This window comes from Pan troglodytes, chromosome 15 (assembly GCF_028858775.2).
Source record: "Pan troglodytes isolate AG18354 chromosome 15, NHGRI_mPanTro3-v2.0_pri, whole genome shotgun sequence".
Taxonomy (NCBI): domain Eukaryota; kingdom Metazoa; phylum Chordata; class Mammalia; order Primates; family Hominidae; genus Pan; species Pan troglodytes.
In genome coordinates this window covers 70,842,718-70,870,193 of record NC_072413.2, presented here as the reverse complement: position 1 = coordinate 70,870,193, position 27,476 = coordinate 70,842,718, and the positions used below count along the sequence as shown (strand labels likewise).

The 27,476-nt window shown below is 47.3% G+C and overlaps 1 protein-coding gene across 2 annotated transcripts in view; it reads left to right on the top strand.

The window, feature by feature from the left end:
• Nucleotides 1-27,476, top strand: part of DPF3 (double PHD fingers 3) — a 285,829-nt gene that overhangs the window by 205 nt on the left and 258,148 nt on the right. The gene's annotated exons all lie outside the window — the stretch shown is intronic.

The following is a 27,476-nucleotide window of genomic DNA, read 5'->3' as shown; positions in this document are numbered from 1 at the left end:
ACTTCTTCATCTTCTTTTTTTCCCCCAACGCGCAGAAATGTCAGGAGATGCAATTAACAAGAAGAAAATTGTTACATTTGTGTTCTGCTAAATTGCAGAGAGAGCCAGATATAGGGGTTGCAGGCGGAGAAGCCCGGCGCTCGAGCGCTCTACAGCAGGGGGGTCGCGGGAGCTCGGGGACGGCGCGGTCCCCGGAGTCCCCCGCCTCGCGGGCAGGGAGCGCGGCTCCGGGGGCTGCTGGGCGGGGGGCGAGCGTCGGGCAGGGGCCGCCTCGGTGTACTTGGCCGAGCCCCGCGCCCCCGAGCCCGCGGCCCCCGCCCCGCCGCTGGGTCGGCTGGGTCCAGCGGACGGACCGCGGAGGCTCCGGAGTTTGCAGGGCGCTCTTCGCTTTCCGATCGCTCGCGGGGAGTTTGTGCAAACCTTCCGGAGTTGGAGCACCGCGGGGGAAGCAGCGGGTCCCGGGCGTGCTGGGGCCCAGGTGGTCGCCCCGGGCTTTCCCCGGCAGCCCCCGGATCTCGGAGGCGCTCCGGGCGATCGCGCGTGTGTCTGCTCCTGTGTTTGCGAGCGAGCTGGCTTTAGTGGATTAACGATTCGGGTTAACTTGGGGTGGATTTGGAGGCAGGGAAGCCGCAGGTCTTATGAATGGTGTTCTCGCCACCTCAGGGTGAGGCGCTGAGGCAGGCGGAGAGGCGGTTTTGGGGCTCCTGGCCCGAGGGGGCAGCGTCTGCTCCCGGCCGGGCGAGGGGCAGGTGCCTCTGGCCGCCTCGGGGAGACTTTGAGCGCTTGCCCAGATCCTGGACAGAGTGGGGCGGGCCGGGCGAGGACTCGCGGGGGCCAGCCCCGGGTCCAACAGCCAATTTCTGCCTGCCTGCCTTCCTCCTCCTTTTCATCCTGGCTTCCTTCCTTCCTTCCTTCCTTCCAGTCGGTGGAACTGTTAAGCCGCCAAGTCCGCTCGCGATCGCGGAGCCAGGGGTGCCCTCGGAAAACTAGTGTCGCTCTGAAAGGGGTGCTATTGGGTGATATCGGCAGAGGGTGGCTCCCTCCGTATCCGAGGTGGGCTGGGGGGTCCTCACCCCTTCGACCGGGACTTCCCCGCCCGGAAGAAGCCGCAGGCGAAGGGGGAGAGGGAGGTGCAGGTCGGGTGGGGGGCGGTTCATGCCGAATTCTCCCTGGTGCGTGGCCGCTGTCGACCCTGGTTCTTTTAATTCAGCGCATTCTCGTCTTCACCCCTGGCCACTCCTGGAGTTGAAAACCAGGTTCGCTCCCGGGGACGGTAGGGGGGTTCCTAACGCAAAGGAATGCACAGGGAGAATCGGACGTGTTTGCGCCAGCTCGTCGCCCATCAGAAATAGGGAAAGGGGTAGGAAGGCCCCAGGTTTCAAATATATTTATATGAAAGCTGCCGTTAAGAGGACGTTGGAAGCTGAGGCTGATCAGATAGGAGCTCCTGGCTTCAGTTCTGGCTCGGAAGCTCGGATACACTGCGCTTGAACGCCACAGCGTTTCACCCAAGAAAGAAAATGTTTTATGGCAGAATAAATGGGCGTAACTTCGCCGCATCCTCGCTGCCGGTTGCTTTCGCTGCAACACCGCTGATGCTGTTTCTACCGAACCCACAACTGATTTGCAGTTTCCCCATTTCCAGCCGAAATCACATAACCGGGCTGATGCCACCTGGTAAACTCAAGTTAGAGAACCTATTTCACATGTGCACCAGGTTTGTTTCCTCCTGGGAAAGCCGTACCCTAGTTACCCGGGAGCCCGCTTTCGCGCGGGCGGGCGCAGTATCTCTAAGCTTGTGTTCCCCTACTCGCTCCAGGGTTTTTTGGATCACACTAGGGTGCGTGTTTGGGGAGGGAGTCTGTGTAGGGTGGGGTTAAGGGTGGGGGAAGGGACAGACGCGGGAAAGAAGGTGGCGGAATTCTGGCCGGTTAGTGGAATTAGTTCTGAATTGTACTTCGTATAATTAGAAACAGTTGCAATGTGATGTATTTGTAATTGTGTTGCCACACACATGCACACACTAGCATACACACAATGCCCCTGCTTGCTTTTTCTAGGTGGGAGTTGCTTGGCCATTTATAATTAGCCATTCCTTTCTGCTTCCCAGACCCTTTCCCTGTGAGTAAAGGGGTGTAAACAATACCACTGACCAGCCCAGCCTCTCACACCCTGGACAGTTTTTGACAACTCCTAACGCAGGAGCACACACGTTGTTATTGGGAGAGGGACACCATCTGCCTTTATTTTTTTAAAAATAACTTGTTTAATAAAACATCTTATTTATTTCATTTGTTTTTAAAAGTTGCTGATCAGGAAACAATACACACGTGAATAAATTATGCATGGGATAAATTAGAACAAAGTGCAGAGACACATCCAGCCGAAGGGATGGTGGTGGTGCAGGGAGGAGGGGTAGCGGGGAGAATGGTTTGGAGAGCTATGTTTTTATCCTCATGTGTCCCTCCTGACAATGAAACAGAGCTGAATGACATTAGCATTTTCTCTGTGTGCGTTCTGAGTCTCTCTCTTCCCTCCAAAAAAAAAAAAAAAAAAAAAAAAAAGCCAACACCACGGACGTCCCCTACAGAAAATGGTCACACAAAGGTTTCCTCAGGATGGGGGGATAAAGTGGTGGTAGTTAATGTGTTGGGAAGAAACAAGCTCAGATTTCCAGCAGCACCTATGCAGGGCTCTGCCTACGCTGAGTATGGGCTATTTTTCACTGTACTAGCTTTTTCCACGTGGGACATTCAATAATTCAATTAGCTGGGGTGATGGGATGGCACAATTTTGAATCTCATTGCTTTGGGGTTTTCCTTAGGGTCCCAAGCTCCTGAAGCCACATCTCCTCTCTTAGCAATTTGGCTTTCTTCCTGCCTGTCTTTGATCTCCCCTCAACTCCCTTTCTTTTTCTTCCTTGTTGTACCCTTCACTCCCTTCCTCTCTGAAGCTGACAGCCCAGCTTCTCTCTCTGTTGTCACCTTTAACATCTTATTACTGCCCAACAGGGTGTTAGAGGCAGAAATAGGAGCCGCCTGTACTGATCAGATCACAAAGGGGACACGGCAGGTGGCCCCCACAACCAAGCAGTCACATCTGGACAAATAGAATTCAAAAGCACTGGTGGACATGTATGATGTGTAAATGTGTATTACATATTATTTAATTTAGCAGCTACATTGTCTGAGCAAAGATGTATGAGAGTTACCCTCATTTCTTACATATACAAGTGAGATAAGGCCCAGGTAGTGAAGTAAACACATGCAGGTAACATAAATATGGATTTGATAAAGGCCTGCATGTAGATTAGTCACGTTCTGGTTGATTTCTGCATACCTGGGAAACATAATGCTGCCATTATTATTATTATTATTATTATTTTTTGAGACAGGGTGTTGCTCTGTTGCCCAGGCTGGAGTGCAGCAGCAGGATCTTGGCTCACTGCAACCTCTGCCTCCTGGGTTCAAGTGATTCTTGTGCCTTAGCCTCCAGAGTAGCTGGGATTACAGGCACGCACCACTACACCTGGCTGATTTTTGTGTTTTTTAGTGGAGACGGGGTTTCTCCATCTTGGCCAGCTGGTCTCAAACTCGTGGCCTCAAGTGATCTGCCTGCCTTGGCCTTCCAAAGTGCTGGGATTATAGGAGTGAGCCACGATGTCTGGCCACATAATGCTTTTAATATAAATTTGAATCTTAATATTCTAGTTCAGATAAACCACCTTCCCCCAAATCTGCAATCAGTACTTTAAACAACTTACTCTTGTATTATCAAAATCCTGGTTGGTATGCATTTAACTGAGAATGTCTGCCACCTTCTGCCAGACTTGATTATACACATATATGTCTATTATTATAATTGCCTACTTAGAAAAAAAATTATTATTATTAAATTCCATATAAACCAACAGGGCTTTACCTTAAGTAATTATTTATAAAGAGACCCGTAAACTATTTTGTCATGCTTATAACCGTGAACACACACATATACATGATTGTATTGAAACTTTCTTTTGTAAGGAGTTAACCTTGCTTGGAGGTATATGTTTATGTCCCTGTTTTGTTGTTAAGAACACTACTCTGGGAGAAGAAAATAAACTTACTTAGCCAAGTCAAACAGCAGGTCATGTGTGTAGATGAACCTCAAATCTAGATCTCTTTGTGCATTCTATGACCTGTATTAGTGTATTCTAATCTAAAGTGGTTTTGTGCATGTGAAAGTTAGAAGCCAGACCTCACTCTTGCTGTGGCACTCAGTTTAGATATCAGAGGGGAAGGGGTGGGGGTCACATTCCTGGTTCTAATCTCCTCTTAGCTCTTTCTGTCGGGGTTGGGGGATGTGGGTAGCTACTAAGTAGACAGCATTGAGGCCGGGACTTTGTGAACTTGCTGCCTTTTATGGACATTGTTTTAGCTTCTTATGAAAAAGGACCCTCAGACGTTGTAAGCCAACAGATTCCCAAGAACCTGTTCTCCATCTGCTTCTGGTTGCCACTATAAAAAAGCCCTAAATTCTCCAAACCTCATTAGCACACATTATTTTTCAATGGGTAAATGTCTGCTTTTGATGAGACACCTATGATGGAGATTAATGTCTGCGAGAACCCAAGTGGAGGCATTGTCACAGGGTAAACCTCTGAAAATAGCCTGGTCTGCAGGCCTCCCGGGAGACATTGAAGACTGCCAGTTGAATGGGAGCTGCTTAGTCACATAAGGTGGGCTTGAATTCAGAGACAGCTGAGTTGGAGACCTCTCATCCTCCTCTTTTTGGAATCATGCAGGTAGCTGGAATTTGGATACATCTGAGAAAGACCATAATGTCTAAAGCTGTTTCAGAGCCATCTGTTCAGATCAATGCAAAAAATAAAATGTCATGGTCAGCATGTTTTGTTTTGAGCATGCACCAGAAAAAGAATGGAAACTGAGGCTGATGTTTCAGTTTTCTAAGGCAGCTATGCTGACAGTAGTGGCGATGGGGGCTGGGTCATAAAAAGGCACCAGAATCCAGGCCTGTTTATTATCCCAACCTCTGCAAAGTAACTTTTGTGGTTTTTGAGTGTTTTGAAAGTCACTAGAAAACAGAAATGTAGCCAAATGTGGCAAACCTCTGGCCAAAAAAATCCCACAACCACTGAAATATTTTTTGCCCAGCTACGACCCAACCGGGGAATTTGTAAGCATGGCCCTAATTTTAAATAGTCTTTAAATATGAAGGTATTTAACAAGGAAAGATGGAGAGTGGCCTTGGGTAGGGGGAGGATGGAGGAGTGGGTAAAACCACTGTGTGGTCTGGAACTCTGCAAAGATTGTTGTTGAACTGCAAGAGAGACTGATATTGTGATCCATTGCAAATTCCAAAGTTTTCTAGTTGTTTGAGTGACTGGGGAGAGATGAGGTGTTGTAGTGTTTTTGTAATTTGTTTTTCTTATTGGTCCGGTTACTGGTGTTTCACAGTCTGTCAAACCATATGGATGAATGGAGCTAGCATCGTAAAACTGTCACTGAGGGAAGGTTTTTGAAGCCTGTGATTTGCATTAGAGTTTTAAAAGCAGTGGTTAGGAGGTGTTGGTGGGGCAGAGGGAAGAGGAGCAGACTGGAGAATTTCTAGGCTGTGTGTTTGTGAATATTAGTGTGGCAGGCAGTGGCAAGGGAAGGGAGAGAATCCCTGAAGAGGTTACAATTTAGGGGCAATGTGTGGAAGCGGGGGGGGGGGGGGTGAGAGGATTAGGCTCAGAGCTCCTAATAATGGGGTTCAAATAGCCCGCATTGAGTCCTCACCAGCCAGGCCTCAGTTCTGAGCCTGCGGAACAATGCTGGCACATGTCTAATCCCCCCTTTGCACCCTCTCCTCCCTCTCTGAATCTGGGGACTGTGATCATCTCAGGTTGCTGATAAAAGGTTTTTTTTTAGTTGTTGTTATTCACCTTGAAAATCTGCTGTTTGAATGATCTGCAATTGGAAGCTCCACCAGAAAGCTTTTCCCATCCTCACACTTTCACCTGCTATTGATGAAACCTGTCTCAACCTCTTTTCCTCTTCCATGTTCATTTCTCACCAGTGGCTGATTTTTTGTAGCCTTAATGACTTCAGAGTAATGGAGGAGAAAAAGCTCTGGGAGAGGAATCCCAAGCCTTGAGCCCCGCTTCCAGAGCTACAGGCAACTAGCTTGTGATCTGGGACACAGAACTTCTTTGAGCTGCATATTCCTTGTCTTTATGATGGTGATGTACTTTGATTCCCCAAATTCCTTTCAAGCCAACAACTTTCTGGCTCTTATTATGGTGGATTAGGACAGAGAGGACAGCTAGGGGCCAGAGTTCTGATTTTTTCTTATTTTTAAAGTGTGGCTCTAAAGAGAACATTTAAGACTGGAGACTTCCACAGTTTCTTATTCTCTGGTTCAGTCTCGCTACATGGTGCTCCCTTCTTGGGGTTCTAACCTGGGTGGAACTTCCTATCCCTTCTCAAGGTCTGAGGCTGAGGACCAGGTGGTGGGCCATTTAGAATGTGGGCTTTTCCTCTGGCTCTTCCTTTTCAGTGCTTTTCTTCTCACTAGCATCCCATCCAGAAGCTGATGAGAATGAGGAACTTGAAGACCAATTGGCCTATTTTGACGTGGATAAGCACTCAGTTTTTGGTGGTTAAAAGACCGGAATCACTGAGAACATCTGTATTTTGCTTCCTTTTGTGTGTGTGTGTGTGTGTGTGTGTGTGTGTGTGTGTTTGGAGGCAGAAGGGTAACCAATTTTCCAGCCAATCCTCTGGTCTGGACTTTATTTGTCCATGATCTCTCTGGCCTTCTCCTCTACCATGGCACCTATCCCAATTAATCTGAAAATAAAGTGCTTATTTTATTTTAATTTGGGCAGCCACAGGTACCTGGATGTTTAGTGAGCTGAAGTAAGTGGACCTGTACTGATGTCTCACTGAGCTTCCTCTAGCATACCTGTGTTACTGCTGAGGAAATGGAGGTGCCCAGCAGTTGTGTGGAACTAGCCCCTACCCGAGTGGGTATTAGCCAAGACTAGACTGGACTTCATGCCTCCCCTTCAGTGACATGTCTCCAGAACATCTCAGATTTCAGTGGGGACATTATTATCAGGCTTTTCTTTGGTGGAAAGCTTCCATGGCAGTTTTTTTGCAAGCATAAAGAGAAGGGGGAGGAGGTTGCAGAACTCATCAGAGTCTACACAGGAGCTGGTGTGTAAATTCTGAGACTTTAAAGAGAAAACAAAATGGTCACCCTGACCTCCAGCAGAGAGAGGCATTCCCTCAATTTTTCTTTATTGTGCTAAAATATACATAACATACAGTGTACCATTTTAGCCATTTTAAAGTGTGCATTTCAGTGGCATTAAGTACATTTATTTCTAATCTTTAGTAGAGATGGAGGTCTTGCTATGTTGCTCAGACTGGTCTTGAAATCATGGCCCCAAGCGATCCTCCCACCTTGTGCAACCATCACCACCATCAGTTTCCAGACCCTTTTCTTTCTTTCTTTTTTTAGATGGAGTCTCGCTCTGTCACCCAGGCTGGAGTGCAGTGACGTGATCTTGGCTCACTGCAACCTCCGCCTCCCAGGTTCAAGTGATTCTCTTGTCTCAGTCTCCCGAGTAGCTGGGACTGTAGGCATGCGCCATTACACCTGGCTAATTTTTGTATTTTTAGTAGAGACAGCATTTCACCATGTTGGCCAGGCTCGTCTCGAACTCCTGACCTCAGATGATCCACCCGCCTCAGCTTCCCAAAGTGCTGGGATTATAGGCATGAGCCACCGTGCCCAGTTCCTTTTCATCATCCCGGAGAGAAACTTTGTATGCATTAAACAATACTTTTCCATCCCCTGCTTCCTACCATCCCTGGGAACCACCATTCTGCATTCTTAGCACCCCATATCAGGGGAAACATACAATATTTGTTCTTCTGTGTCTGGCTTATTTCACTTAGCATAATGTCTTCAATGTTTGTTCATCCGTGTTGTAGCATAGTCAGAACTTGATTCCTTTCTGTGGCCATTGTATGGATAGCTCACTTTTTGTTTACCCATTTAACTGCTGATGGGCATTTGGGTTGTTTCACCTTTTGGCTGTTTGAATAATGTTGCCATGAACATTGGCATACAAGTATCTGTTTGAGTCCCCATTTTCATTTCTTTTGGGTTTTCACTATGCCTAGGTCTCCTTCATTTTTGGAATGTAAAATCTAGGGACTAGGCTAGGCTCATGCCTGTAGTCTTAGCACTTTGGGAGGCTGAGGCAGGAGGATCCCTTGAGCTCAGGCATTCAAGACCAGCCTGGACATATCATGAGACCCTGTCGCTACAAAAAATAAAATAAAAAAAAGCCCGGTGTGGTGGTGTACACCTGTGGTCCTAGCTACTCGGGACGCTAAGGCAGGAAGATGGCTTGAGCCCAGGAGGTTGAGGCTGCAGTGAGCTGTGATCACGCTACTGTACTCCATGTACTCCAGCCTGGGTGACAGAGCAAGACCTTATCTCAAAAAACAAACAAACAAACAAACAAAACACAAAAAATTAGCGGCTACATTTCTAGATAATATAGGCATTCTCCACCTTATAAACTAAACAAACAAAAAAACCCAAACCTAATAGTATTACAGAATTCAACCTCTCTGCCTCTCCCTCTATTGGTAGTCCATTGCATTCTGGGATAAACACACTGGGAACTAGGAACCCAGAGACTCAATTCTCCCATCCCCAGCCACAGGGATTGCCTTCCCCTCATATCCCCCTTCCTGTTTTTTTTTTTTTGAGACGGAGTCTCGCTCTGTCGCCCAGGCTGGAGTGCAGTGGCGCGATCTCGGCTCACTGCAAGCTCCGCCTCCCGGGTTCACGCCATTCCCCATTCCCCGGGCTCAGCCTCCCGAGTAGTTGGGACAGCAGGCGCCCGCCTTACGCCCGGCTTATATATATATATATATATAGTATTTTTAGTAGAGACGGGGTTTCACCGTGTTAGCCAGGACGGTCTCGATCTCCTGACCTCAATCCGCCCGCCTCGGCCTCCCAAAGTGCTGGGATTACAGGCGTGAGCCACCGCGCCCAGCCTATATCCCCCTTCCTTTGAGGGCAGGGACTCCTCGTGGGGGTCAGGGTTTGGGTTTGAGGCAGTTCCAGGGGCTGTAGCACTAGCAGTTACCTGGTGAGGCTTGGAGTGAAGGCTTCCTAGGTGGATGGAGATGTGATGTCTGACAACAGGAGGTGGGTGGAAGCACGGTGATGACAGGATAGCTTGGGGGGCAGGAGTTAGCAAGTCAGGCCTGTCCTTCCAAACAGCCAGGAGAGCTTGTGTCTCCCTTCTCCTCCCTTCCCCTTCCTCCAGCCTGGCTTCCCCGCAGCGGCCCACATGAAATAATGGATGTGGAAACATTTCAGAAGGTGGAAAGTGCAAATGTGAGGTGTTACTATGAGAACTAAAAAGTTTCCTGTAGCTGATCATGGCCTCCTCAGGCAGTCAATAATACCTACTATATTAAACATTATTTTAAATATTAAAACAAAAATAAATGTTTCTGGCATTACCCATCACATCTAATCATTGTTTCTCAGGAAATGCAAGGTCTACTCATCCAGGCTGTGTAAATAGCCCTGGGATCGCAGTGGGATTTTCCTATTGTCTGGGTTTGAAATAAGTGAGAATGTGAGCTCAGGGGAAACCCTCATTTCATTTCCGGTCATAGCCCTGACCTGAGTTCACCCACCAAACCAGAGGAAGCAGAAGCGCGGTGGGTAGAGTGGGGTGCTCTTCTGGGAACTTGGGCCTTTGGTCCTTGCCTGGTCTCTGGCTCCTCCTTCAACTGAGATGACTGAGGGAGAGAGAAGAAGTGGAGGCGGGGCAGGGACTTAGGTCTGCTTGTGAATAAGGAGGGTGAGCTGTTGGCATTGGAGGTCAGTGGCAAGAATGGATTCTTTTTCTTTTTCTTTTTTTTTTTTTTTTTTTTGAGACAGAGTCTCACTCTGTCGCCTAGGCTGGAGTGCAGTGGCGTGATCTTGGCTCACTGCAACCTCTGCCTCCCATGTTCAAGTGATCTTGTACTTCAGCCACAGGAGTAGCTGAGATTAAAGGCACATGCCACCACACCCAGCTAATTTTTGTATTTTCAGTAGAGATCGGGTTTTATCATGTTGGCCAGGCTGGTCTCAATCTCCTGACCTCAAGTGATCTGCCCACCTGGGCCTCCCCAAGTGCTGGGATTACAGGCGTAAGCCACCATGCCAGGCCAGATTCTTTATAGAAAAGTAGACCAGAGAGCATTGCGGTGGGGTCAGATCTCAGAGTTACATACATGTCTTGGTTGCCAGCCTTGGAAATGGTTCAGATTCAGTCTTGCTGCAAAGCTACAACTTTCTTTATTTTCTTTTCTCATATATTTTTTGGAGATAGGGTCTCACTCTCACCCAGGCTGGAGTGCAGTAGTGCGATCACTCTGTCACCCAGGCTGGAGTGCAGTGGTGCCATCACAGCTCACTGTGGCCTCAAACTCCTTGACTCAAGTGATCTCCCACCTCAGCTTCCCAAGTAGCTGGGACTACAGGTGTGTACTGCCACACTTAATTTTTAATTTTTTTATAGAGATGGGGGTCTCACTGTGCTGCCCAGGCTGGTCTTGAACTTCTGGCCTCAAGTGATCCTCTTACCTCAGCTTCCCAAAATGCTGGGATTGCAGGTGAAAACCACTGCACTTACTTGGCCCTGCAACTTTCCTTTACAAGAGCAAATGAAGCAAAAAACATCATCCCTACTCCTGCTATCCTCAACCAGCAACTCTCGATACATCTTTGGCTGCCAGTTGAGCACAACGAGAACTCTCTCATCCTCTTTGGAGTTCCTTCATCCCACAACCAACATGGATTGCCTGCCTGCCCCTGAGAACTAATCAGCACAGCCACCTGACTCCCTCCCAACATCGAGGAGCTTCCACTCCAATAGAGACTTCCGATCTGTCTGTTTCTTCTCCTAGACCCTTGTTTTTTGGCAGGGCAAAGTAAGTGCTAGCAAACCAGGAGGCTGACTGCTGCCCTCGGCTTTTCCTAGGAAAACCACTATAGGTGAGGGGAGTGGGGAGAGGGGCGGCAACGCGGTGCTGGTGATAGGGGGAGGGCAGGGTGGATGGGGCAGTGGGAGTGGAGAGAATATATTCTCTCCTGCTAATTATTTTCCCTGAGGACTTAGCCAATGCAGAACCATCTATTATCGTGGGAGCGCTCTATGGTGGTTCTGCCTGTGATGAATGCTAAGTGGAAACAAGCAAGAAAAATTAACAGGCGGCTGCTTCTGTCCACCTAATTAAAATGCATATCCAAATGCATAATTCCTTATGTTTCCCCATGCACACACTCCCCTTCCAATCCCAGTTCTATGGAGGAGAAAAAAACACTTTCCCCCAATCATTTCTCTTGATTATATTTTCATCAAGGAAGAACTGGAGGGTTTCCCGTTAGAATAGAGAAGGGCCTGTTCTTCTAACACTTCTGAAATAGCTGGCTTTTGACTTAGATTGAGCCCCAACATTTGGAGCTCTTTTTCATTTTACACACAAAAACTAGCTGCAGAAAAAGGGGAGAAGGAAAGAAGTAAAGAAAGAAAAAAGAGTTCCCACCATTTCTGCTGACCTTTTAGTTTTGTGTTAAAAGTCTGGCTTTGATCAGCAATGACAATTTTGAGGATCTTTTCTGTCTTTTCTTCCTCTTCATTACTTTCCCTGACTCTGCACTGCCTTCCCTGGTCCCTCAGATAAACATAACCCAAGTTTTGTAGAGAGATTTTAGAAGACGAAGACACAGCTACCTTTGCAGATCAAGTAGAAAGAAAAAAAACTCAAAGCTTCGGCATTTGGGGGCGATATCAGAGGTGCCAACGTCACAGTCCTAAGTATGTTTTGAATCAGACAATACCTCTTCATCCTTATCTTCCCCCCCTTCACTTACCCAGCTCATCATTTTCTCCCTCTCCAAAGAATAACTTTATTCAGTGGTCATAAAATATTTAATAAAACATGAAACTTAAGTCACTGTGTTCAATTTGCCATCACAGCCATCTCAGTGGCAGACCCCCTTCCCCCAGCTGGCCCACCCCCTCCTGAAGCCCCTTGCCTGCCCTCCACAGCAGCCCCAGCTGTTGATTTATCAGGGCTGGCCGGCTCAGCAGTGCATGGAGATTGCTTTTAATTAACTCTCTTCATTTTTCCCAATCTTCAGGGAGCAGCAGCCCTTTAATGATTTTAATATTTTATTTGGATTTATATCTGCCTTATTTGTTGTTTGACATCTGCATTTGTTCTTCCTGAATCACCTCCAGACTGATATATTTATTTGCCCCTTTTCCTCCTACCCCCAAGACCTTTCAAGGGAAGGGATGGTGGATTCCGAAGAAGGCCGTCTTCCCAGGCTTCCCACTATCGACACAGGGAGAATACCCAGTGTTGGCCTTATGTGATGGTTTGGATTGGAAACTTTGTGTTGGGAAACCCAGTCTCACCTGCCTCTTAGCTTAAGGAGTTTCTGAGCTTTGTGTTAAAAACAACAACAACCAGCAGCAGCAGCAGCAACAACAACAACAACAACAACAACAACAACAACAGCTCTGAATTTTAGAGAATGAGATCTCTTTGCCTCTTTCATGCCTCTGTAAGGGAGTGAGTTGCCTTGGAGAGTTGGTTAAAAACTGCTTCCCCAGTTTCACTGTTAGAAGTAGTTTGAGGTCTATCATCCTGCTCACCCCAGCCTTCCATAGTTCAGTGGGGTTTTTGGAGCTGCAGGAGGATGATGGCTTTAGGGAAGGACTGCATGTATGTTCAGTCAAGTCTTTCTGCTGCTTTATGCGTCTTTAGGTGTGGGTGGCATCTGTTAAGCAACTTCTTGGAAGAGTAACCATAGGTACGATCTGAAAGAGGAAGTGAAGAGGCACCAATTGCCTTCTCTACTGGAGGCTGCCTTCTCCACTGGAGGCTGCCTTCTCCTTTAACCCTCAGTTCCCCTTCTCATGCCTATTCCCCAGAGGTGGGAAAACATACAACCAGCGGAACACTTTTCAGCCGGGCGCAGTGGCTCATACTTGTAATCCCAGCACTTTTGGAGGCCTAGGTGGGCAGGTCGCTTGAGCCCAGGTGTTCAAGCCAGCCTGGGCAACATGGCAAAATCCCATAGAAAAACTAGTTGGGTGTGGTGGCACGTGCCTTTAGTCACAGTTATTTGGGAGGCTAAGGTGGGAGGATCACCCGAGCCCAAGAGGTTGAGGCTGCAGTGAGCCGTGTTTGTGTCACTGCACTCCAGCCTGGGCAACAGAGTGAGACCGTGTCTGAAAAAACAAAAAACAATGCCTTTCTATCTTTCTCCTCTCAGCCTACCTTTGGCTGCAAAGTCTACTCCTTACCCCAACAGCCCCAGGGAGGCCTGACAAATAGACTTATGAGGGGCTGGTTTCAGAACTAGCTTGTCCACAAAATGCCCTTTTTGGCATCTGGGTTTAGTAATGTGTCTTCAGGGTTACTCGTTGCTAGGCAACTGCCAACTAAAGTTTGAGCCTGATCTGGCGATTGCAGTGAATTGCCCTGGGTGACTTGAATCCACATTTAGGGACTCCAATATGCAATATTGGCTCCAGGAACAGGAGGCTGAGAAGACACTCTTCCATGTGACTTTATGGAAAGAGATACTGGTTTTTAAAGTCTAGCCCAGAGCCTGGCACACAGTCAGTACACACAGGTATTTGTTTTGGTGATGCCAATGGTAATTTCTTTCCATCTGCTTATACTGGAATGCTCTTCTCATCCCTTTAGTTCTGCCAGTTCTGAAAACTTACTATGTCTGTTACTGAGCCATATGCAGGAGACAGACAGGGAGAAACTGGATTCTACACCACAGTCTAGTGTGCAGGCTACTCAGTCTTGATGGGTGTTTCTTTTTCACCTTTCTTTGGCAATCGCAGGCCCTTTCAAGAATCCTATGAAAGTTGTGGATCATCTCCTCAGAAAACATGCATATAGATGTGAACATCTGCCTATGGTTTTATTGGTTTCACAGACCTGGAAGAGCCCATCTCTGGATGCCCTGGAGGCCCATGGGCTCTAGGGTAAGAACCTCAGTGTGAGAGACGTGTGTGAACTTGTTAGTCTGAGGGGATGCTCTGTGTCCCTGCCCAGAGAGACGGCTCTTGTCACACATTCCCCTGGTGTCTGAGCAAACTGCTTGTGGCTCCTCTGGGCAGGCGGTTTCCTCTGGGCAGGCGGTTTGATTGTCCTCCACCTCCATCCTGTCCCTGGGTGCACTTGATGCACATCTGTCATCTTCCGGATGGTTTAAGTGGTCCCTCTCCCTGGTGGAGCCCTTGCTGACCCTCAGGTAGAACTGGCCACACCTGCCCTGGGCCATGCAGAGCTGAACGTACTCTTCTCTCTCAGTCACTGAAATAATTGACAGGAGTTAGTTAGCAGTAAGGGCGTGGAAGGCAGGGACAGTAGCCACATATGCCTTTCTTTTCTTTTTTTTTTTGGAGATGGAATCTCTCTCTGTCTCACCCAGGCTGGAGTGCAGTGGTGCGGCTCACTGCAACCTCCACCTCCTGGGTTCAAGCGATTCTCCTATCTCGGCCTCCTGAGTAGCTGGGACAATAGGTGCACACCACCATACCCAGCTAATTTTGTATTTTTAGTAGAGATGGCGTTTCACCATGTTGGCCAGGCTGGTCTCAAACTCCTGACTTCCAGTGATCCACCCGCCTCGGCCTCCCAAAGTGCTGGGATTACAGGCATGAGCCACCAAGCCTGGCCACATGTGCCTTTCTGTCCCAAGGACCTAGCCTAGCAGGCACGTAGGAAACGTGTGGGGAACAGTTGAGTGAGCGAAGCCTGCAGGCAGATACCCTGCTCTGCTGCCCAAGTTTGCTTTTAGCACTCTAGAAAGTTGACATGTTTCTCATTCTCTGCCTTCACGGCAGGAGTCTGAAAAAGGCAGAATTCCTCCCCAAAGAGGCTTCAGTTTCAGGAGTTGGGAAACAGATGCAGGTTTGGCCTTGCTTGCATGTAGGATGTGCATTTATGACATGTGGCAGCCTCGCTCATTCTAGCCTCTTGTTTCTTGGTCACTTTAAAAAGCTTGGCTTTCTCCCTTTGGTCTTGAGAAGTAAAGACGAACCTTTTTGCTTTGCTTTCTTTCAGGGGAGTAAGTAACCTCTGGCTTATGGATAGCCACTGATAAATCAACTTCATTTTTATTCAGTGCCTCCTCTATGCTTAGCTGTGTGTGGGATTTCCTTTAGCTTTATTTATACTGGAGGACTCTTTTTTCTTTTGAGTTTTTAAGATAGAGAAGACCAGAAGATGCAAAGCACTGTAATGGTTTAAACCCAAGCCTGGGTTCTGGTGAACATCTGCTGTCTGTTCCATGGAGCTTTAGTCCAGTCACTGTTTTTGGATACATCTTCTTTGAGAGAATGCCTTTTGTATACTTTCACAGTATCAATGCCTAGAGAGAGAATGATTTTCCCTACGACTCTGTGTCCCAACCAAGTATAGCAGATCACTTCATTCAAAAGGATGAACTTCATTCATCCTTCAAAAAGGATGGACTTCATTCATCCTTCAAAAAGGATGGCCTAGGGCTCATGTGAGGGCCTTTCTCTCTTGTATTGAGAGAGATAGAGATACCAGCGTATCATTGTAACTTTTGTATGTCCTCCAAATAATTCTGTGTTGGGGGCTTTTTGGAAGAGGGTACCACCAGGAAGAGGCCTGAAGGAGGAAGAGGAAGTCCCAAGGTGGACACGGACTCCCAGGGTCAAGTTTCAGTTCAGATCCTGGTCTGAAAGACATCCTTCAACATTGAAAGCCAGAGAAAATGCTGATGGTGTCCCAAATATGGGCTGCAGGAGCCGAATTGTAGAAAAATATTTGTTAACTCAGAGAGGTCATATTGCACTAGCAAACTACTCACAAAGGTAAGTCTCCCTCAATCCCAGTTCAGGACAGAGGGTGACACAGGGCTGTCCGGTTCCTGGCACTCATTTTCTTTCTGGGCAGCCATCTGAGTATAACAGATACTTATACATATTCTGTCCTCATTTTATCTAATTACACATGTCTCTGGGGGATGGGAAACAGGTTCGGACCATTCAATTTTAGGTCACTTATGCACAGGGTAGCAGGGATGAACGCTAATCTATAGAGTTTTATGAGATTTAGGAAGTTCTCATAGTTCCTCAGTCCAGAGCACACCAGGGGGACATTGTTTGTCATCTCAGGGGCTGAAGATCCCAGCGAGTGTCAGAGGAGAGATGGAGGCTGCCTGGCTTGTGAGTCTGAATTCTGAAACCTTTTTGAGACCTTGCTAGCTCTTGCTATCCTTGCAGCAGTAGGATGCTTGTTTTATTATTTTATAATCTGCTGAATGAAGAGGACCCAATACTATCAGTCCCCATCCTGCTGGTCATTTGTTCTCATCCCTTACCTGCTTGGAATGTGTTGATTCCCTGAGAAATGCAGAACAAAAGGTGCTCCCGCTCCCAACTGATGGAATAATCTTTATTGCCCAACATTGTCCTGGGTGTGTGCCTCCTTTGCTGCCCAGAGGAACTGGTCTGGACAGTACAAAAGCTCCACAGCATCTCCACCTCTCTCCAAAACCCAGAGCCGGCAGCCCTGGACAGCCCACTCTCCTCCAGGCTCTACTGTAGCTTTTCAAATCCTTGGGAAGAAAAAGCCCACTGGAAAGCCTTTCCTTTTTCTTTTGCTTTCTGCTGCCTATTTCATTTCTTGACTAAGAGCTAAGGTGCGCCGAGGCCCTCAGAGCCCTGGGTTTGCACCTCCAGCCTAGGTTTCCTTCTGATCCCTGTCCCCTCCTTCATTTACTGTTTACATCTTTCTCCTTTCCTCCATGAATTGCACCTTGATCAAAAAGCACTGAAGGGGCACAAAGGAAGGAAAGAGTATTCTGGCTTTGTCCCCAAGGAGGGCCCACTCAATCTCATGAATATGGGAATGGGGAGAGGGAAGGAGGAAAAGGACAAAGCTTACAGGCAGCAGAGCATGCATTCCTGAGAGAAGCTGCTTCACGTGAGGTTCCAGGTGGTGAATAGCTGCGCTAAACGATCAGCCTAGGCCACCAGGGGTCCTTGAAATTGGAAGACAGACAGCAGTTCCTGTGGTTGGGATGACAGAGGATGCTTCAGAGAGGAGCTGAGTTCAGAAGGACAGTGGGGTCTGGTTAGGCTTGGGAGGGTGAGGCTGGGGAACTTTAGTCACGAAAGGGAAGTGAATAAAGACGTGAGGCGTTTGAGCGATTCCTTTGGGGACACCCTTCCTTTCTGAGGGAAGGAAGGCCAGATGGGAAGGACTGCGTGGAGGAGAGCACACAGATCTGTTTGGCTGGTTGGGAGTAGGTGGGGGGTGTCCGTGAACAGAAGGGAAAAATGAGAAATAAGCCTGGGCCAGGTTGGTCTGAGCAGAGTCCCGGTTTGGCAGTCACTGTTTGGGGAGACTCATACTCCTCATCGTCCAAAAGAGAGGCTCCAGGGGGAGGGCGGGGTGGTCATCCTGTGTCCTCCAGCAAGGGGGATTGTCTCTCTCCAGTCTTCCCCCTCACTAAGGGGTTGAACTGGACCCCATCCTTGGTTTCCTTTGTTATGCATTTTGGATACTTTCCAGGGGACCACCCAGAGGGGTGGGGTGAGGGAGACACCCTGTGGGGCCCACACTGGTGTGAGCCATCAATCCTGTCAGCTACAGGCCAGCTCTGTCCAGCTGCAAGGGCCGATTTCTAACGCTGGGCAGACTTGTGGGTAGAGCCCACCTGAGCAGTGGACCCAAATGTCTTCTTCCCTTTCTGTACTTTAATCCTCCTTCTCCTCCTTCTCTCCCTCCTCCTCCTCCTCTTCTTCTTCTTCTTCAACAACAACCAATAAATGATGTAAATAAAATATATAAATCCAATCCAAGGAGGAAAATGTAAATGCCAATCTGTGTAGCTTAAAGCGTGGTGCCCTGAGGATTAGTTTCATGATTCAAATAGGGGAGAGTGAGGCTGCAGGTCTCTAAGACAGTGGGTTTCCTCCTAGGGGGATCGGGGTGGTTTATTCTGATGGTAGTGCTGCCTGATTCCCACTCAGATACCCCTGCCACTGCTGCAGCTGTCTACCTGCGTGCTGGCCACTTCCTTCCAGAAATGCCCTGGGCCTAGTTTTCACGGGGAGGCCGGGGGTTACACAAGTCCTTAGGGTTCGTTCCTTGCATACTTTGTAAGCTTTGCACACTTTGTAAGCTCAGACACTCCATGGTGGGGAGCAGGAGGCTGGGAGCAGTTGCTGTGTGACCCATGGCTTGGCTGCAGCCTCTGGAGCCGGAGAGTTTGGGTTCAAGTTCAAGCCCTATGGCCTTGGGTAGGATTCCTAACATCAATGCCTTAGTTTCCTCATATGTAAAGTAGGACTAATAGTTTTTGTCTTTATGCGGTTGTTGGAAGAATTAAGCAAGTTAATGTATGTAAAGTGCTTAGTAGAGTCGGCACACAATATCCTTTTTTTTGAGACAGGGTCTTGCTCTGTTGCCCAGGCTGGAATGCAGTGGCGCAATCATGGCTCACTGCAGCCTTGACCTCCCAGGCTCAAGCAATCCTCCCACCCCAGCTTCCCAAGTGGCTGGGACCACAGGTGTGCACCACCACACCCAGTTAATTTTTGTATTTTTAGTAGTGATATGGTTTGGCTGTGTCCTCACCCAAATCTCAACTTGAATTGATCTCCCAGAATTCCCATGTGTTGTGGGAGAGACCCATGGGGAGGTAATTGAATCATGGAGGCCAGTCTTTCCCATGCTATTTTTGTGATAGTGAATAAGTCTCACAAGATCTGGTGGGTTTATCAGGGGTTTCAGCTTTTGCTTCTTCCTCATTTTCTCTTGCTGCTGCCATGTAAGAAGTGTCTTTCACTTCCTGCCGTGATTCCGAGGCCTCCCCAGCCACGTGGAACTGTAAGTCCAATTAAACCTCTTTTTCTTCCCAGTCTCAGGTATGTCTTTATCAGCTGTGTGAAAATGGACTAATACAGTAATTGGTACCAATAGAGTGGGGCATTGCTGAAAAGATACCCGAAAATGTGGAAGTGACTTTGGAACTGGGCAACAGGCAGAGATTGGAACAGTTTGAAAGGCTCAGAAGAAGACAGGAAAATGTGGGAAAGTTTGGAACTTCCTAGAGACTTGTTGAATGGCTTTGCCCAAATGCTAATAGAGATATGGATAATAAAATACAGGCTGAGGTTGTCTCAGATGGAGATGAGGAACTTGTAGAGAACTGGAGCAAAGGTGACTCTTGTTATGTTTTAGCAAAGAGACTGGCGGCATTTTGCCCCCTCCCCTAGAGACTCCCCTAGAGATTCGTGAAACTTTGAACTTGAGAGAGATGATTTAGGTTATCTGGTGGAATAAATTTCCTTCTTTCTTTTTCTTTTTATTTTTTTGGAGACGGAGTCTTGCTCTGTTGCCTAGGCTGGAGTGCAGTGTCAGGATCTTGGCTCACCACAACCTCTGCCTCCTGGGTTCAAGTGATTCTCCTGCCTTAGCCTTTCGAGTAGCTGGGACTACAGGCATGCATCACCATGCCTGGCTAATTTTTTTGTATTTTTAATAGAGACGGGGTTTCACTATGTTGGCCAGGCTGGTCTTGAACTCCTGACCCCATGATCTGCCCATCTTGGCCTCCCAAAGTGCTGGGATTATAGGTGTGAGCCACTCCACCTGGCTTGGTGGAAGAAATTTCTTTTTTTTTTTTTTTCTTATTGATTTCTGCTTTAATCTTTATAATGCTTCCTATCTCCTGCTTGTTTTAGGTTGAATTTGTACTTCTTTTTCTAGATTCTTTTTTTTTTTATTATCATACTTTAAGTTTTAGGGTACATGTGCACAACATGCAGGTTTGTTACATATATATACATGTGCCATGTTGGTGTGCTGCACCCATTAACTCGTCATTTAACATTAGGTATATCTCCTAATGCTATCCCTCCCCCCTCCCCCCACCCCACAACAGGCCCCAGTGTGTGATGTTCCCCTTCCTGTGTCCATGTGTTCTCATTGTTCAATTCCCACTTATGAGTGAGAACATGTGGTGTTTGGTTTTTTGTCCTTGTGATAGTTTGCTGAGAATGATGGTTTCCAGCTTCATCCATGTCCCTACAAGGGACATGAACTCATCATTTTTAATGGCTGCATAGTATTCCATGGTGTATATGTGCCTCATTTTCTTAATCCAGTCTATCATTGTTGGACATTTGGGTTGGTTCCAAGTCTTTGCTATTGTGAATAGTGCCGCAATAAACATACGTGTGCATGTGTCTTTATAGCAGCATGATTTATAATCCTTTGGGTATATACCCAGTAATGGGATGGCTGGGTCAAATGGTATTTCTAGTTCTAGATCCCTGAGGAATCGCCACACTGACTTCCACAATGGTTGAACTAGTTTACAGTCCCACCAACAGTGAGAAAATGTTCCTATTTCTCCACATCCTCTCCAGCACCTGTTGTTTCCTGACTTTTTAATGATCACCATTCTAACTGGTGTGAGATGGTATCTCATTGTGGTTTTGATTTGCATTTCTCTGATGGCCAGTGATGAGGAGCATTGTTTCATGTGTCTTTTGGCTGCATAAATATCTTCTTTTGAGAAGTGTCTGTTTATATCCTTCGCCCACTTGTTGATGGGGTTGTTTGTTTTTTTCTTGTAAATTTGTTTGAGTTCATTGTAGATTCTGGATATTAGCCCTTTGTCAGATGAGTAGATTGCAAAAATTTTCTCCCATTCTGTAGGTTGCCTGTTCACTCTGATGGTAGTTTCTTTTGCTGTGCAGAAGCTCTTTAGTTTATTTAGATCCCATTTGTCAATTTTGGCTTATGTTGCCATTGCTTTTGGTGTTTTAGACATGAAGTCCTTGCCTATGCCTATGTCCTGAATGGTATTGCCTAGGTTTTCTTCTAGGGTTTTTATGGTTTTAGGTCTAACATTTAAATCTTTAATCCATCTTGAATTAATTTTAGTATAAGGTGTAAGGAAGGGCTCCAGTTTCATTTTTCTCCATATGGCTAGCCAGTTTTCCCAGCACCATTTATTAAATAGGGAATCCTTTCCCCATTTCTTGTTTTTGTCAGGTTTGTCAAAGATCAGATAGTTGTAGATGTGTGGCATTATTTCTGAGGCCTCTGTTCTGTTCCATTGGTCTATATCTCTGTTTTGGTACCAGTACCATGCTGTTTTGGTTACTGTAGCCTTGTAGTATAGTTTGAAGTCAGGTAGCATGATGTCTCCAGCTTTGTTCTTTTGGCTTAGGATTGCCTTGGCAATGCAGGCTCTTTTTTGGTTCCATATGAACTTTAAAGTAGTTTTTTCCAATTCCGTGAAGAAAGTCATTGGTAGCTTGGTGGAAGAAATTTCTAAGCAGCAAAGCATTCAAGATGTGACTTGGGTGCTGTTAAAGGCATTCAGTTTTATAAGGGAAGCAGAGCATAAAAGTTTGGAAAATTTGCAGCCTGACTAGGTGATAGAAAAGAAAAACCTATTTTCTGGGGAGAAATTCAAGTTGGCTGCAGAAATTTGCATAAGTAGCAAGGATCCTAATGTTAATCCTCAAGACCCTGGGGAAAATGTCTCCAGGCCATGTCAGAGACCTTCACGGCAGCCCCTCCCATCACAGGCCTGGAGGCCCAGGAGGAAAAAGAAGTTTCGTGGGTGCCCAGGGTCTCCATGCTGTGTGCAGCCTAGGGACTTGGTGCCCTGTGTCCCAGATGCTCCAGGGGCCATCTGTGGCTGAAAGGGGCCAACATATAGCTCGGGCTGTGACTTCAGAGGGTGGAAGCCCCAAGCGTGGGCAGCTTCTATGTGGTGTTGAGCCTGAGGGTGCACAGGTATCTGGAACTGAGGTTTGGGATTTCCTTCTAGATTTCAGAAGATGTATGGAAACATCTTCTGGATGCCCTGGCAAAAGTTTGCTGCAGGGGTGGGGCCCTCATGGAGAACCTCTGCTAGGGCAGTGCAGAAGGGAAATGTGGGGTTGGAGCCTCCATACAGAGTCCCTACTGGGGCACTGCCTAGTGGAGCTGTGAGAAGAGGGCCACCATCCTCCAGATTCCAGAATGGTAGATCCACTAGCAGCTTGCACCATGTGCCTGGAAAAGCTGCAGAGACTCAACGCCAGACTGTGAAAGTAGGCAGGAGGGAGGCTGTACCCTGCAAAGTGGAGGTAGGGCCTGCCTCACCCTCCCAAAGTGCTGGAATTACAGGCATGAGCCACTGTGCCCAGCCTCATTACCATTTTAATGGGTGTTTGCAGGGGCGGAGCTGCCCAAGACCATGGGGACCCAGCTCTTGCATCAGCATGACCTGGATGTGAGACCTGGAGTCAAAGGAGATTATTTTGAAGCTTTAATATTTGACTGCCTTGCTGGATTTCAGACCTACCTGGGCCCTGTAAACCCTTTGTTGTGGCCAATTTCTCCCACTTGGAATCGCATACCTAGGAAGTAACTAGCTTGCTTTTGACTTTATAGAATATAGGCAGAAGGGACTTGCCTTGTCTCAGATGAGACTTTGGACTGTGGACTTTTGGGTTAATGCTGAAATGAATTAAGACTTTGGGGGACTTTTGGGAAGGCATGATTGGTTTTGAAATGTGAGGACATGATATTTGGAAGGGCCAAGGGCAGAATGATATGGTTTGGCTGTGTCCCCACGTAAATCTCAACTTGAATTGTATCTCCCAGAATTCCCACATGTTGTGGGAGGTACCCAGGGGGAGGTAATCGAATCATGGGGGCCGGTCTTTCCTGGGCTATTCTCGTGATAGTGAGTAAGTCTTACAAGATCTGACGGGTTTATCTGGGGTTTCTGCTTCTGCTTCTTCCTCATTTTCTCTTGCTGCCACCATGTAAGAAGTGCCTTTCACCTCCTGCCATGATTCTGAGGCCTCCTCAGCCATGTGGAACTTTAAGTCCAATTAAACCTCTTTTTCTTCCCAGTCTTGGGTATGTCTTTATCAGCAGCATGAAAGTGGACTAATACAAATAGAGACAGGGTTTTGCCATGTTGCCCAGGCTGGTCCTGGACTCCTGGCCTCAAGCCATCCACCTGCCTCAGCCTCCCAAAGTGCTGGGATTATAGGCATGAGCCACTGTGCCCAGCCTCATTACCCTTTTAATGGGTGTTTGCAGTGACCCTGTTTTTCCATCTGTAAAATGAGGAGACACACTAGCCGATATTTTCCTTACATTGGCATCTTTAAAAAAATGAAATGATAAGTAGGAGAAGCACTGGTTTTCCTAGAAGAAAGAAGTTCTAGAAATCGATGGCATTATTATTTTTATCAATTTATTGTTTTACTCATAGAACAAATGTGTAAAAGAGTCTTCAAGAAAGATTTATCTATGGCATGCTTTGTCCAGGAGCGCAGCTTATTGCATACTATTTAATTGGTGCTGATATTGAGTCCTTCTGAGAAAGAACAAGAAGTTCACAGATGTAGAAACACAGCACAGAGAGGTGAAGTGTCTCTGTAAGGTGACTGGACTCAGCCCACGATTCTATTCATGGCTACCTCCTCTAAGGGGAAGGAGACTACTTCTTTCCTGGATGAGCTCTGCCCTTTCCACGGCTAGAAGAGGGCTTGGAAGTCCTTTAGACCAAAGTGGCTGAGGACTGAGAGTTTGTCCTCCAAGTTGGCCTGACACACTGTTGTCAGGGTGGTAGGTAACAGGCACCTTGCTCATCTGTGACCTTCTTGTGCTGGTTGGTGTGTATGTGAGTTCCCAGCACATGCTTTTTGGTAGGCAGGGATCTGTGCTTGACAAGCTGGCATTCCAAACTCCAGATCTTCCAAACACCAGGCCCCTATGTTATTTTTAACTGTCCAAAGTTTTTTCCACGTGGTGTAATTGATGGGACTCAATAGCCGAGTCAGAGAATCTAAACTTCAGCCTATTTTGCATCCCTTGAATGGGCATGGGTCTGATAACCAAGCAGAAAAACACCCTGTTTTCTGAACTGACTGCTCTGAATCTTCCTGCTCACCCTACCCCCCACTCATCTCTAGGGAAAAAAAAGCAAGCTCAAAGATAACCTGGGTATGCCTGTTTCTGTGGCTCCAGATAGGAGGGAGGAAGATCGTTTCTGTCTGTGACCTTCTCTTCCCCACCTCTCTCTCTGAGTCCTGATAGTGAGGGACTAAGCTACATTTTCAGGAGATAACAAGAAGAGGATTGAGGAGGTTGGCACTCTCTCTCTCCCAGCCCTCTTTTTCCATCCCCACATTCCCCAGGAGGTAAGCCACCTTCTCATTGTCCTCTGGGGACAGTCCCAGAGAGATGCTCTTACTGGGAAGAGCCTGAGATCTTGTGGCATCCAGTGACGCCATCCGTGTGACAGTCGAGAAGATTTTCAGTGGCCATGACCAGGAGAAGCACACCGTCTCACACTGGCCTGTCATTTGCATTATGAATTTTTCAAGCATGCGTCTCACTTTTTTTCTTCATCCATGTCTCCCCAGACCACAGTGCACTGGGCATTTATGCTGTATTATTGAACACATACAATGTACTAGCTACTGTGGCCCTGGGTACATGATGGTGAGCCAAACCAACACAGACCCTATCTTTATGAAGCTTATGGTCCACTTGGGAAGACAGATGTTAATCATATAATCACACAAATATGTAAGTAAATGTGGGATCAGTGTTAAGTTGGAAAGTCCAGGAAGATAGAAGAGTGTAGTAGGGGGACCTGTTCTGGTCTAGGGCATTGAGGGAAAATTTCCTTGAAGAGGAAACATTTGATCCCAGCAGAGGGAATAGCATGTGCCAAGGTCCTGTGCATGTTGGGGGACCCATGGAAGGCCACTGTGGCTGCAGCACTAGAGAGGGATGAGATGGTAAGAGAGGTCAGGAGAGGCCTGATCATGAAGGGCCTTGATGGAGAAGTTTGAGGGCTGTGTACTTTATCCTAAGGGCAGTGAGCAGCCATGGAAGGATTGAAGTTAGGAAAGGGACTTGATCCAGTACACTTTCTAAAAGTTCCCCTGGCCATGGGGAGATTTAGTGATGGAGCCCGGGAAGGTCAGGATGAGTGGGTTTTGGGGAAGCTTGTCTGGGTAAAATTTAGAAAATAAAAATGAGATAGGAGCATATGCAGGAAGGACAAGGTATTAGCTGGAGAAGGCTTTGATGATGGTGCTTTCCCTTTAACTGCCTCTCTCCTTCCTGTCATTCTGATGGACACTTGCTGCCTGCTCCTTGGAGGTTTTCCATGCTATAGGTAGATTGTTTTCCTCCCAGGTAGCACTGAGCAGTTTGCCTCCCTCTGCTTTTCCTTTGGGTTTCTCAAAGTGTCCTCTGAGGACTACCTACAGGAGGGGCACCTGTGTGACTGATGGAAAGGTAGATTCCTGGGCCTCCTCCGCTGGAGCCACTGAATCAAAATCCCTAGGGGTGAGGCCATGCAATCGGATTTTCATGTCCTGGAAAGTTTCAGCACCATTGTTCCTCCCAGCCCTGCATATGCAACAACAAAGGTAATGATGCTTTAAATGTGTGTGGGAGTGGTTATAACCGGAACAAGTGCTTTTGAGGCAAGGTGGTCTCCTTTAGGCCCCTCAAAAATGCAATTGAGGAGACTAGGGCTCTGGGAACTTGGGCATCCTAGTAGAGACCATCACAAAATGATGGAGTTGGTGGGAGGAGAGAGATGTCTGACTCCCAGGTACTCTTTGCCCTTCTTCCTTCATACCTCTTTCTCCAATGTGCAAGGTTAAAAAGGCATTGAATCTTACGATGTTCAGATGTAGTTCCTTTAAAAAAGATCAGTACCTTTTTGAGGGCTCAAAAGATCCATATCTAGTTAGTACATGAAAGGGTGGAATCAGGTGAGTTTATTCCTGTTATTCTCACTTCTTCTGGCTGGGTGTGGTGGCTCAGTAATCCAGCACTTTGGGAGGCCGAGGCAGCCACATTGCTTGAGTCCAGGAGTTCAAGATCAGCCTGGGCAACATGGTGAAATGCCGTCTCCAGAAAAAAATACAAAAAAATAGCCAGGCATGGTGGCACACACCTGTGGTCCCAGCTACACAGGAGGCCGAGGTGGGAGGATCCCTTGAGCCTGGGAGGTGGAGGTTGCAGTGAGCCGAGATTGTGCCACTGTACTCCAGCCTGGGTAACAGAGTGAGAATCTCCCAATAAAACAAAAAACAAAAAACAAACTTATTGTGGAAGATATCAAGCTTATACAACAGTAGAAAGAATAGTATAAAGAACCCCCAAGTATCCATCCCCCGACTTTGATAGTCATGGAGGGCGGGGCATCTCTTCAATTGTTCAGACTTTGCAGGTGATGCTCTTGTTTTTATGTCTATTGAATGAAACACCTTAGAGGAGAATGGGCAGAGGGAACAGAGAAGCTTTCAGAGTACCCCAACCATCTATCGGCCAGAGAGGGAGAAGGTTCTTTTGACCCCTCTGCCCCTCAACAGTACAGCTCATAGGAGAGCTAGTGCTTGGAATAATAGATCTAGGAACCACCTTAGAGACCATGGAGGGGGGTTCTTCCTCACTACCTAGACGTGACACCAGAGGCCTGGATGGCCTGGGATAGTCCTCAGGCCTCACAGTTAATAAAAGGTGGGGCCAGGCCTGGGATCAGGTTCTCCATGCAGTGCAACTCATCTCCCTTACTCATCATAGATGTGCTCAACATTTTTTGCTCGTATTTTCCAGTATGAAGCTGTAGGAGGCAGAACGCCTATAAAAAGCTGTTACACCTGTAATCCCAGCACTTTGGGAGACTGAGGTGGGAGGATTGTTGGAGCCCGGGAGTTTGAGAACAACCCGAATAACACAGTGAGACCCCATCTCTATAAAAATTATTTTATTAAAAATAAAAGCCGTCCTGTTGAAATACCAGTATTTGGGCACCTAGGCCTTTGTTTCCTCCTTGTAAGACCCTTGAGGTAGCCTGGAGATTTCGTGGTCTGGTTAGAAAAGAATACCCTTAGAAAATGAGTATTAGTGGGCTAGGCGTGATGGCTCACTCCTGTAATCCCAGCACTTTGGGAGGCCGAGTCGGGTGGATCACGAGGTTAGGAGTTCGAGACCAGCCTGACCAACATGGTGAAACCCTGTCTCTACTAAATATACAAAAATAATTAGCCGACTGTGGTAGTGCATGCCTGTAATCTCAGCTACTCAGGAGGCTGAGGCAGGAGAATCACTTGAACCAGGGAGGCGGAGCTTGCAGTGAGCCGAGATCACACCACAGCATTCCAGCCTGGGCGACAGAGCAAGACTCCGTCTCAAAAAAAAGGAAATGAGTATCAGTGGAAGCAAGATGGGCCACATGCCCAATCTCCCTCAGCTTTGCCTGCCCTAAAAGTCTGGAGACTTTAAGGCAGCCTATGACTCAATCCTGGTTTAGACAATGAGTGACATGAAATT